The 12625-nt window shown below is 35.9% G+C and overlaps 1 long non-coding RNA gene across 2 annotated transcripts; it reads right to left on the bottom strand.

Annotated features, from left to right (window-relative positions):
• Window positions 1-297: 297 nt before the first annotated feature.
• Window positions 298-12083, bottom strand: LOC141572115 (uncharacterized). Of its 2 annotated transcripts, XR_012497280.2 has the most exons (4): window positions 11803-12081; window positions 11487-11694; window positions 11323-11380; window positions 298-3503 (listed from the first exon to the last, which is right to left on the bottom strand). It is a non-coding gene; the product is annotated as an uncharacterized LOC141572115 (long non-coding RNA). The 2 variants fall into 2 exon arrangements; XR_012497279.2 differs by having other exon boundaries at window positions 11323-11694; window positions 11803-12083.
• Between the last annotated feature and the right edge of the window lie 542 nt (window positions 12084-12625).

Below are 12625 nucleotides of genomic sequence, written 5' to 3'. Positions count from 1 at the left end.
GCCAGTTGCAATAAGCTCCAACTTCAGTTTTCCATCTTGCATTCTGAGGACAGCATAGTTCAGGGCTGTGGAAATAATAGGTTGATGCTCTGCATTTCTATAACACCTTTCACCCAAAAGTAGAAAATGACCTTGTATTTTTCTTTGACTTCATTTTAAGAGGTAAGAGAAATGAGATGTCACGGTTTTTCCAAGAATAGGTACCAAATTATGACTTCACCCTTTCTAGTTCATCCTACATACTTCCTTGGGGGGGGGGGGGGGGGCGGGGAATCAAGATATTTTATTTATGTGCAGGTCAATATTCTTCAAGGTCAAAATAACAACAACAAAACGGCCAAGCTGTCATAGGTAGAATTCACCCATGAGAAGACTTTTGATGCCCAGTCCACTTGACAGAACAAAAAAGGAAATGCCTCATCCTATAGGATTCCTTTGAATAATCACTTCCATTGCACACCAAATGCTACATAAAAACTAGAACTTCAGCAATCTCTCATTCCCAGAGTTTCAACTTGTCTTGACTCATTCCTCTGACATTGTCATAGTCTTGGTATCCCATAGCTCCTAGCCCTCCTATTTTCATCTACATCTCACTTTTTAGAATTGACCCTCAATGCCATCTTCCCAGGTTTAAGCTTGCTGCCTCTTTGAACATGATTTTAATTTTTATTCTTCCTCTGACAATGCTCTCCCTGCCATCTTGAGTAAATCTTAGTATACGTTTGTTTGTTTTTAATTTCACCATTTCATTTACTTCAAAATCAATTTTATTGTAGCCAAAATTAACTGTACATAATAAACTGTTACACACACACACACACACACACACACACATTAAGTTATAAGAAATAAAGTTTATTTTGGCAGATAATGGTAAACAAAATTAAAGTCACATACTTTACAGTCACATACTTTAAAGTCGCATAACTCAACATCCTTAATTTAGTATAATGTGACACATTTTCTTGCTTTCCTGTGCTCTGCTTTATAAAACTAAACTGCTTTATAAATCTAATATGATAAAATTCAGCTTTGTTGTTTTTGCTTACACTCTGATTCCAAACAAAAGTTTTCATAAACTTATTCTATCTCAGGGACCGTCTTGTCATCAATATCATCTAAGTATGGACCACCAGCACCTGATAAATCTGTTCCATTTTCTTCATAATCTGGGAAAAAGTCTTCTCTTTTAAGTAACACTTGATATTACTTTAAAGAAATAATTATGATGATTTTAAGTAAATTACTAATTGCTTTAAATAAATCCCCCACTTCAATAAAGCCCAAGAAGTTTCTCTTTTAAGACTATCCCTGTGGGTGGCTGTCTTATCCAATTGGCTCTGGGTATGAATCTGGAAAAACTTCTTAGAAGAAGAAAATGAAAGAAGAAAGGAAAGAAAACAAAGATCAAACAGAAACTTATCAATAAGTAGTTTCTGAGCTAAAATTTCTTTGGAGATCCCTGGCAGCCAAAAGAAAAAACATCAAGGACTTAGTTTACAAATTCAGAGGCGTCAAGGTAGCCTCCATCTGGTTGTGTTAATGGAATTCCAGCTCAACCATCACTGTTAGTATTTATTTTTAATCCACATTTTGTCAGGTACTGACTATTTCCTGACACATATAGAAACGTGGAGTCGGCTGGGAAAATTTCCCAAGTCCTCTCATATTTCCCGTAGAATCTGGAAAGCTCACAGCAGTAACTTTGGGCTTTCCTCTGAGCCTCAACTTTCTGCTGAGAACCATGGTTCTTTTTACTTCAAAGGGAACTCTTTCTTAGGACCCACAGCTAGTAGTTGACAGAGACCATGCTCTCAAACATCAGGCTCTATTACTTCTCGTTATCAGAAAAAGCTTTTAGAAGAGCATAGATGTGGATTCAGATTCCAGGCCTGATTCTTACTAGGTGCTATGGGGACAATTTCTTCATCTTTAAAGTTAGTAATGATAATTCTTGTAGATATGTTATGAGATTAAAATAGGAAAAGTATGTGTGTACGCACCTATCAAAATGCCTGACATTTAGTACGTACCAAATATATAAAATATACTCTGTCTCTAAGTAACTAAAGGAGGGACCGTGTTCACTATTGACATGCTAATTGATGTCTTTTGCATCCAGCTTTTATTAAACCAGCGTATCATCCTTCTATAAGAACAGAATAGTCACTTCAGTTTAGAGACAAGTGAGCAGGCTCAACCATGATACAGTCCAGAATTGAAGTGCATTAGTTTCCATCCGAACATTCTAAAGTGGCCAACTTAAATGGGAATGCTTGTATTTTTCTTTAGCAGGTATCTTATTTCCCTTATACATACTTTTATTAGAGATGTATCATTTTTATCTTCTCTGTAGTGAGACGGAAAGTTTACTAATCCCATCAGAATTATTCCTGGACACGTTTCCTGCAATTCCACATCATCCTTCATGGGCTTAACTGATCTGAGATCAGAAGCTCAGTATAAAAGATAATTTTTTCAATGCTACGTAATCTAAAGAAGGCTTTTTTTCTAACCACATGATAAATCTGACCTTATGCTGCCTCTCTGGAATGAATCTGACAGTAACCAAAAACAGACAGAGAGAACTAGATTGCACAAGGGGAGAAACATGAGCAAACCTTCATACTTCTCTGTTTCTATCTTCCCTTTTGAAAAGCTGCCAATGAATGAGATAAATGAGATAAATGAGTGAGAGTCTTAACAATACAGTTCACATTTCCATCTGTAATGACTATATCTGACCATCCTTGTTTCCATAGGAAATTGTTACAAAAAAGCAGCTAGTTGTGGACGATGCTTTATTGTATTCTTCTAGTCATTAACTATAAATAGAACAATGACAGAAAATGTTTCTGGAATTAGGTTTTCATGTGTGTTTGGGTTAAATAAACAATGCACTTCAAAGGGAGAGTCATCCGCCTCCCTTTACCATCTTTAATATTTCATACCTAAATTCCACAGTCTGTGCTGCAGGCATTTGTTACTTCCACTGGGAATCTTTCAGTAGCCTTGATATTTTCTCTTTTCTTACCACCATGACTCTTGTGTAGAATGCTACATAACATGGAATATCACAGTTGTGTATGACTCACTTCTACTATCTCTATCCTGCTATCTATCCTGTGCAACATTTCTAGATTCTTATTCCCAAATCATAAGCTTGGAAAGCCTCTACTTTATAACCACATTTTCAAAAAGCTTTCCAACCTATAGCATTTTACCCCACAAAACCCCACTATGCAAACCCTTCAGTTCAACCTAATTGATCTTTTCATTGCTCCCCAATCATTCCGGAGTATCTATCATTATTTAAGCCATGGCCCATCCTAAGAACTGAAACACCTTTGTCCTCATTCTCTTCTTTCCTGATAACGGTTTCTGAGGTTTGGGAAAAGCTGTTTGGTATGGAGTCTTTCCATATAATTTGGAATTGATGCTCCAAAGAAATGAAGACTGACATCAACAAAATGGTGGGATAGGCAGCTCCAAGCCCTCACCTATTTAAAAACATCGAAAGACAAGCAGAAGTTATTAAAAGCAAATTTGTCAGAATTCTAGAAAACAGTCAAAGCTTTACAGTAAACCAGTAAATGCTGAGCCAAGAAAACAGCAACTTTAAAACAGTAGGAAAGCCTTGCGGTATTCAACTTTGTTCCACCTTCTCCTCAGGGTGGTGGGAGTCTTAAAATGGTGGCAGCCCATGTTCCCAGGGTAGAACCCTGGTCCTTCATTCTGAAGGGAGCAGAGCAGACCTTCCTTGCAGGTTATTGTGTAGATTTGTTCTCACCTGTCTGAGGACTAACTGAAGGACTTAAACACAAAGCATTCATTTCTGATTTGTCTAACTCAGAACTCAGTCCTCAAAAGCACCAGCCACTGCTTAAAAATGCTGCAGGGCAAACTAACAATGTGCAGAAACCTAGTACAAAAGATTAAACTACAGGTATACAACACACAGCCTAAGGCCCAGGAGAAAAAGGTAAGGGAAATTCATTGGGAAATTAGAATACTCAAAAGAATTATTTATATGGAGAATTTTAAAGTTATGCACTTTCTCAGGGAAAGATACATGCTCAGAAAAGACTCAAAGCTTTCAGTTTGCACTGATCCCTAGGCTCACCAAAAGCCTGTCTAAGTATTGGAATGCTCCAGCAAAGAACAAATCTGCAAAAACTGGAAGAGTTTTTTGTTATTGTTGTTGTTTTGTTTCTTAGTTCTTAGAATTCAAAGAAATTTCTACCAAAATATTAGAACACAAACTAAAGGAACAGAGACTTCAATTACCAACACAATAAAGAATACAGTCTTTGCAAGAGATTTGAAAAATTCACTAAACAAATGGACTACAATATCCTTCAGCAATCAAAAGGAAAAAAAATAAGTAAACTCGGGGAATGGGGAGAATCTGACTTCCAGAGTGACTACATTATAATTTCTAAATGTCCTGTTTCCAACAACAAAAATGCAAAACATAAAAGAAAGAAGGAAACAAGACCTACTCAAAGGTACAAAATTAATTGACAGAAATCATTCTCAGAAGCCCAGATATCAGAATTACTAGGCAAAGATTTTTTTAAAACTTTCTTAACTATGCTCAAAGACCTAAAGAAAAACGTGGACAAATAACTGAAGGAAATGGGAAAATGATATATGAACAAAATGAGAATATCATAAAGACAGAAATTATAAAAAGGAACCAGACAGAAATTCTAGAGCTGAAAAGTACAATAACTGGGAAAAAAATTCTAGTAGAGAGGTTTAAGAGCACATATGAACAGGCAAAAGAAAGAATCAGAGATCTTTAAATTAAACGACTATAATTATCAGGTCTTGGGAGCAGAAAACAAAAAGTATAAAGCAAAGTGAACAGAGCTTAAGAGACCTGCAGGATACCATCAAGCAGAACAACATACCCATTATGGGAGTTCCAGAAGGAAAAGAAAAAGAGTGGCAGAAAAAAATATTTGAAGAAATAATGTCTGAAAACTTAACAACAAAGATACATTCTGAGAAATGCATCCTTAGGTGATTTTGTTGTTGTACCAAAAACTTTTAGAAACTCTAGACAAAGTATGACAGCATTCCAGTTCATCTTGTTATTCATGCTGTTTAATGCACATATTCTGTTTACTCAACCTGACTATAAGTCCCTAAAGACTAACAATTGCTTTGTCTCCTGGAGTAACTAGACATGATTACAGAATTCATGACATGGAATGAGTCACAACCATTAAGCTGGGGGATAGATCTAGCCATTGGACCTCAGAAAAAGCAGAGAATTCAAGAATAAGATAGCACAAAACATGCAGTGGTAAGCATGGGGGCGGTTTACATAAATTGAGAGGGAATGTCCTGGTCCACGGTCAGAGCAAAGTGAAAGAAAAACGTGAAGCAAAACTCAGAGTTCCCAAATTGCAGGAAAGCAGTGATAGCAAGAAAATCTAGTAGCAGGGGATAAGGAAACAGGTGTGGTTCAGAGTCCTAAGTGGTAAATATTATTTTTCATAGCTTATAGTAATAAGGAGTAATGGGGTGGGGAGAAGTAAGATATTGATCATACAGTTTCTGGAAAAGTTACCAAGACCTAAACAGGAGCTTCAGGTCAAAAATCTCAGCAATAGAATTGGAGCAGAACAAACTTAATGAACACTAAGAGTATCTCCATTTTGAGCCCCAGAATAACAAAATCAAGTTCCTTAAAGCTTTCTAGGCTAATTTTCCGGGCTGTCCCTAAAGATTAATATAGGAATATGCCTATACAGGTAGTGTTCTTGCTATGTGGACAGGAGGTATATAACAGTAAGCAACCGGGTGGGTCCCGTTAGAAACTTTTGCTCCTTTAAGTCCTGTGGAGTATCTCGTTCAGATCCCCAAATTTAGTAGCTGCTCCATAAATAAATGTAAATAGGATCAGAAAAGTGACCTGGACCTCATGAGTCTACCTCCACTTTGAGAATTTCTAATTAGAAAGCTCTGCAACTTCTTAACTTTACTTTGATAACGTATGAGGAAACAGAATAGAAGAGCCAAGTTTTTTAATTAGCAAAAGCACTTAACCTTACTCTAACATAAAAAAGAAAATATTTCATTTTTATGTTGTGTTCAGATTTAAAAGCCTACTAAAAATAGATTCTTCTGACTTTCACAAACATTTTTCTGGAAAAACATAAACTTCAACTAAATGCAAAACAAAGAATAATCTCTGTGCAATACAATTTCTCTATAAAACCTATGGAACTTTAAGACAGGGATTTTAGTCTGCCTAATACATGAAAGAGTTTAAAAAAGGAAACAGACATGATGTTAGAGACATTATAAAAACATCTGAGATAACCTTTCCCATCAAGGTACTTAAAATCTTTATAAGGAAATAACACATGACAAATACATATACCCCAGAAATAAAATATAAACTCCATTTCTTAGACAACTTCATCATTTCATCTATTTTTGGTCGTGTTAATAGGGCTATCTGGGCTCTCCCCAAAGTTTATTTACATATAGAGGAACTTGACAAGTGAAAATGATGAATCACTTTAAGATTGCCAGGCAAAGACTTCTATATAAATATAGTGGATTAAACACATCCATTTCCTTTGGCTCCCTCCCAAAAATCCCACTAAAGTAATAGTAACACAGTTTCATTTAAAAGTATAAACACACAAAATCAGGGAAAATGGAAGACAAAGTGAAAGAAAAACAAGCCTACAGCAACAGAAGTATGGAAGCTGAAAACAGATCTGAAACAAAAATCAAAATGCTGAACCCTAAGATAACAGTGAGGAGCACTACAAAATAACCTGACTTACAATTCAAAATGCCCCCCAAATCTCAGGAACTATTGGCACAGCAAAGTGGAGAGGAAATGGCTAGAAAGAGAGGATTTTTGAAAATCAGCTTAGAGAAGTTAGACGCTCTTTCTTTCTCTACTTTGATCTCCCATATGACTGTACCTCCTTCACTCTCATAGAAGCTTGGAGGAATCTTTGTTCTGTTCTGCTTTCTTCCCTTGTCTTTTTTTCTCTTAATAGGTTAAAAAGGGGGTCTTTTAATTATAGCAGAATATGGTAATAAGAACAGAGGAAAGAGCAAATAGATGGAAACTGGCTGCTGAGCCTCCCTGGCCTCTTACCTCCATTTGGCTGCAGAATGTTGGAAACAAGGCCTTTACCTTCTAAGCAGAAAACGGAAACTGCCTAAGATAGGGATTTCACCAGGACAACAGGAAATTCCCCTGTATTCCACCACCAGGATAACAAGCACCAAAAAACAATCCACAGCAGCCTACCACCAGGAGAAGGACAAGAGCATGGGGAGAAACCAGGGAAGGCCTACAACTTAGGGTGAAGTAGGAAAATTGAGAAAAAGGCTCTGAAAAACCAACCCCCTCTCTGCCCTGCCATGGTAAGAACAAGGTAAAGTTAGCCACAGCAATGAAACAATACAAACCCAATTAAAAGCCTGACTCTAAGGACTCAGTAGCCCCCACCAATGGCCCAGCAGAAGAAAGGGTGTACCCATTGTCAGTCATGAATACCAGTAATCTCAGTCTGTCTGCTCCTCCATAAACTGTGTCCAGGAATCAGTAAGACATTATGAGACACACAAAAGGCAAGGAAAAAACAACCCATTGTCAAAAGACAAATTAATCAATAGAATGAGAAACAGAGATAACCTACATAATGTATCCATTAAAGAGAGAATTTGAAATAACTATGATTAATATGTTATCTAATGGGAGGAGAGCACAACATGCATGAACCAATGCAGAATTTCAGCGTGAATAGATGGGAAATACAAGAATAAAAAAGAAGTTTTTTAAAAAATGCTAAGGGGAAAATAATCAGAGTTAGAGAGATTAAGAATGTCTTCAACCGGCTAATCAATAGACTTAATATAACCAAGGATGGTCACTAGATATCACGCAAACTAAAACAGAGAGAGAGAGAGAGAGGGGGCAAGAGAAAGCATAACAGAGCATCTGAGAGTTCTGGGAAACTATCAGAGTCTAACATAAATGTTCATGTAATGGAAATTCCAGGGTGGGGGGAAGAGAGAGAGAGAGAGAGGATTATAGCACTGAAGAAATATTTGAAGACATAATGGCTGAAAATTCTCCAAAAAGATTAGAGATATCAAACCACAGGCCATGGAAACTCAGAAAAGCCCAAAAAGTATTAAAAATTAATAATAAAATTAAATGAATACACCTAGACACATGATATTCAAATGCTGAATAAGATAAGGAGAAAATCTTGAAATTATCCAGAGAAAAGGCCACTTTATGAAGAAAAAACAAAGACAAGAAGTATATCAGAAGCCTTGCCATAACTTTGCTTGCCAAAAGAAAATAGAGTGACATTTTTTAAAACGCTAAAAGAAAAAACTATCAACCCTATACCTCATGAAACTATCATTAAAAAATGATGGAACAGTAAACAGTTTTTCCAACAAATAAGAACTAAGAGAATTCATTACTGTCAGATCTGAACTACAAGAAATGTTAAAGAAAATTCTTCAGAAAAGAGAATTATGACAACAGACAGAAAGTTGGATATATAAAAAGAAAGAAGGATCTCTGGAAATGGTTAACATAAACATAAATACAAAAGACATTTCTTTTAATCTCTCTAAAATATCATTGACTGTCTAAAGTAAAAATTAGCAATGTTTTATGGTATTAGAAGGCATATAAAATTAAAATATATACTTGTACGGCAACAATAGGGCCAAAGGTGGACAGGAGATATTGTGAATATACATACTATCAAAAGTTCTTACACTAATTGTAAAGTGGTGTATCTACTACTTGAAGATAGACTGTGATTAATTGAAGACATATATTGTAAACCTAAAAGTAACCTTTAGAATAAATTAAAATGAGAAGGTAGAAAAAAATAAGTCAATAATAGAGAAAAAAATATAATCTTTAAAAACACTCAATTCAAATGTAAGTTAAAATAGAAGAAAAAAAGAACAAAAATAGAAAAACTAGCAATAGAGTAGACATTAATGACAACATAGCAATACTCATAGTATATATGTACAGTGTAAATACAAAAATTAAAACCCAACTTTGATTAAAAAAAAGAACACGCTATCTATAAGGAACCCCTTGTTAAATATAAATGCGTGGAACGATGGTGGCCACGTATGTCATGAACATAGATTAAAAATAAAAATGCATAAAAAATATAGCATGCAAACACTAATCAAGAGAAAGCTAGAATAACTATATAATTATCAATGAACAATTCAGAACAAAGACTATTACTAGGGATAAAGAGGAGTATGACATAATTATAAATGACTCAATTCACCTAAAAGACATAATAATCCTGTATTTATACACTTAACAGTAGAGCTTTAAAATATATGACTCAAAGACTAATAGAATAAAAGAAGAGACAAATCTACATTTATAGCTGGAGACTTCAATACCCTTCTCTAAATAACTGACGAAATAAGAAGATAGGGAAAAAATCAGAAAGAGTACGGAACATCTGAATAACACTAAAAATCAACTTGACATAGTTGTCATTTATAGAACTTAACCACCCAACAGCAATGGAATATACATTCTTTTCAAATACACATAAAACATTCACCATCGTAGACTATTTGGGAAAATAAAACCTCACCAAATTTAGAATTTAAATCATACAACATATGTTTTCTGATCATAATAGAATTACACTAGAAATCAATAACACAAAGATATATGGAAACTTTCCAAATGCTTGGCAATTGAACAACATTCATCTAAATAAGCCATATGTCACAAAGGAAACTAAAGAATATTTTTAAATGAATGAATGATAATAAACATCAATAATGACAGTTGTGAGATATAACCAAAGCAGTGCTTGGGGGAAGTTTATAGCATTAGCGTCTCATATTAAAAATAAGAAGAGTCAAGCAGAAGGAAAATCAAGCACAAGGAAATAAATAATAAAGAGTAGAAATGAATAAAATTGAAAATTAAAACAGTAGAGAACGTTAATGTAACAAAACTCTGGTTTCTAGAAAAGATGAAGAAAATTGTTTACATCGTCTGACAAAAATTTTGAAAGTATAAAACAAAATTCTACTTGAATTTGGTGCCCTTGCAGTTTTGCTTAATCATACTTGAGTTATTTTCTGTCCCTTGCAACCAAATATGCTTAACCAGAATAAGAATAGACACATAATATAACCAACCCTGGAAAGGATACAATTCCATAGGATAGACATGTTTAGTTGAAACAATTTAGTAAGAATATACATTCAGTTAACTTTGTTTCATTTAAAACAATATTCAGGCAGCAGTGATCTGGTAAAATTAATCTTGGAGAATACTGAGATGCCGGGATCCACCTTCCACCTCCCTGATTCCCAAAAGGAAGCTGCTTGCTAATATTCCCTTTCTTCTCACCCTCCTTCCTATACCATCTATTCCTCCAAAAAGGTAAGTACTTTGTTCCACCCGTTTGAGAACAACAGTTGTGAAAGACAAGAGCCAATTGCCAAAAGCATTATTTACAAATTCTTGTTGTATAACATATAAATCATAATATATATCACAGGCAAGGTAGATTAAACCCAGTAATGCAAGAATGATTTAAAATTTAACTCTTAATATACTCATCACACTAACAGGTTAAAGTAAAATAAAACACATGATACAAAATGCTAAAATGATGAAAAAAGGCCTTCAATAAAATTCAATACTGACTCACGATACAAACTCTTAGAAAACTAGAAAAAAAGTATTTTTTTAACCTAATAAAAATATCTTCTAAAAATACAAAACAAGCACCACATTTTATGGTAAAAGATTGGTATTATACTTCTTAGTAACAGTTGTAAAATAAGAGTGCTATTTACATTACCATTCTTAAAGACTGAATTGGAAGCCATAGCCAGAATAATGATACAAAAATATATGTTTTGGAAAGCAAAGAAACAAATTATTCTCTGCAGATGATATTATCTACAAAGAACATTCAAGGGACTCTACAGAGCATCTGTAAAAACTAACAAGAGTTCAGAAAGCTATTGGATTCCATAAACTCCATAAATATATGGTGACATACTATATGCATAGGTAAGAAGAATTAATATTTTTTTAAAGTCAGGTCTTTCCAAATCCCAACAGTATTTTTATCAAAATTACCAAATTGATGACAATGTTTATATCATGAGAAAAAGACAAAGAGTAGACAAGGACATTTTGAACAACAAAAACAAAGAACAGGTAAACGGTGTGGGTGAGACTTATAATATCGAATATTAAGAAATGTAACTACTATAGTAATTATTACAGAGTACTCTTACCGTTAGGGTAGAAATATACACTACAGGTCTCAGAACAGAACCAAGGGTTTATGAACACCTGTGAGAGATATGAATGGTATAATTCAACGGAGGAAAAGATGCATATATGTGGGGAAAATTATATCAATGAAAAAAATATAGAGAAAAGAAAGTTAAATTCTTACCTCATGTCCTACATGAAAATGAAAGTCAGGTGAAGTAAATATATACAGAAAGACAAACCTTTTAAAATTCTGATAAGGAAATTGGGGGGAAGTTCAAAGGAAGCATAGTTGTGGACTTTCCAAATTCCCCTACAAAACAACTAAAACAACAAAACATTCAGCATTCCAGTTCCGGCCCGGGACGCAGAAGCCGTCGCAATGTTGATACCTAGGAAGAACCGGATTGCCGTTTGTAAAGTCCTTTTTAAGGAGGGAACGATGGTGGCCAAGGATGCTCTCAGGCCTACCCACCCCCAGCTGGCGGACAAGAATGTACCTAATCCGCGCGTAGGTCAGGAAGGCCAGGCAGCCTCTCAAAGCAGGAGGCCGTGTAAAGGAACAGTCGGCCTGGAGCCACATCTACTGATCCTCACCAGCTAGCGTATCCGGTATCTCCGTGATTATCTCCACCTGACACCCCACCCCCACCCCCATCGTGCCTGCCACTTTGCACCGCAGCCGGCCTGAGACTGGCAGGCCTAGGCCCAAGAGGTCTGGAGGACGAGCTACCTGCAAGACCCCCAGGAGAGGAGGCTGACGACACACCTACAGGCGGAGCAAGGTGCCTGCTGGTGCCCACAAGAAAGCCTTAGACCCCGGCTGAGTCAGCAACCGAATTCAGTTTAGAGGCGGGTTTGGCCGCGGATGTGGTTAACCACGTCCTCAGTGAAGTTGAGGGATTATTTTGTGTGAAATAAACTTGTGGCAAGGGGAAAAACAATTTCAGCCAAAATCTACAACAAAACTAAACAAACAGTATCTCTATAAACCCCAAATGTGGGGAGTTGAGACCAAACAAACTAGAGCAAGCCTCACAGTCCTGGCAACTGTGAGGGAGGAAGCAGAGAGTGGGCCTAGGGACTTTTGACTGCTGGGAGAGCTGGAGGACTCAGCAATTGAATTTCTCAAGGATCCCAAATGGAGAGGTTATTGTGGAAAGCTCAGTGGGCTATTCTTAGAACAGCATCAAAATAGGAACTGATTTGATGGGCTCCACTTTGCCCCAGAGGGCAGAGAGACAGCAAAACTTCCAATGTTGCAGGTCGGTTTGTACCCTATGAAAATCTGAAATAAAACAACTAAAACTCCCTTGTAGGACA

This window comes from Rhinolophus sinicus, chromosome 14 (genome assembly GCF_057876585.1).
Source record: "Rhinolophus sinicus isolate RSI-liver-muscle chromosome 14, RSI-T2T, whole genome shotgun sequence".
In the NCBI taxonomy this organism is placed as follows: domain Eukaryota; kingdom Metazoa; phylum Chordata; class Mammalia; order Chiroptera; family Rhinolophidae; genus Rhinolophus; species Rhinolophus sinicus.
Note: the sequence above shows the minus strand (reverse complement) of the source record. Positions and strands in the feature narration are given on the sequence as shown.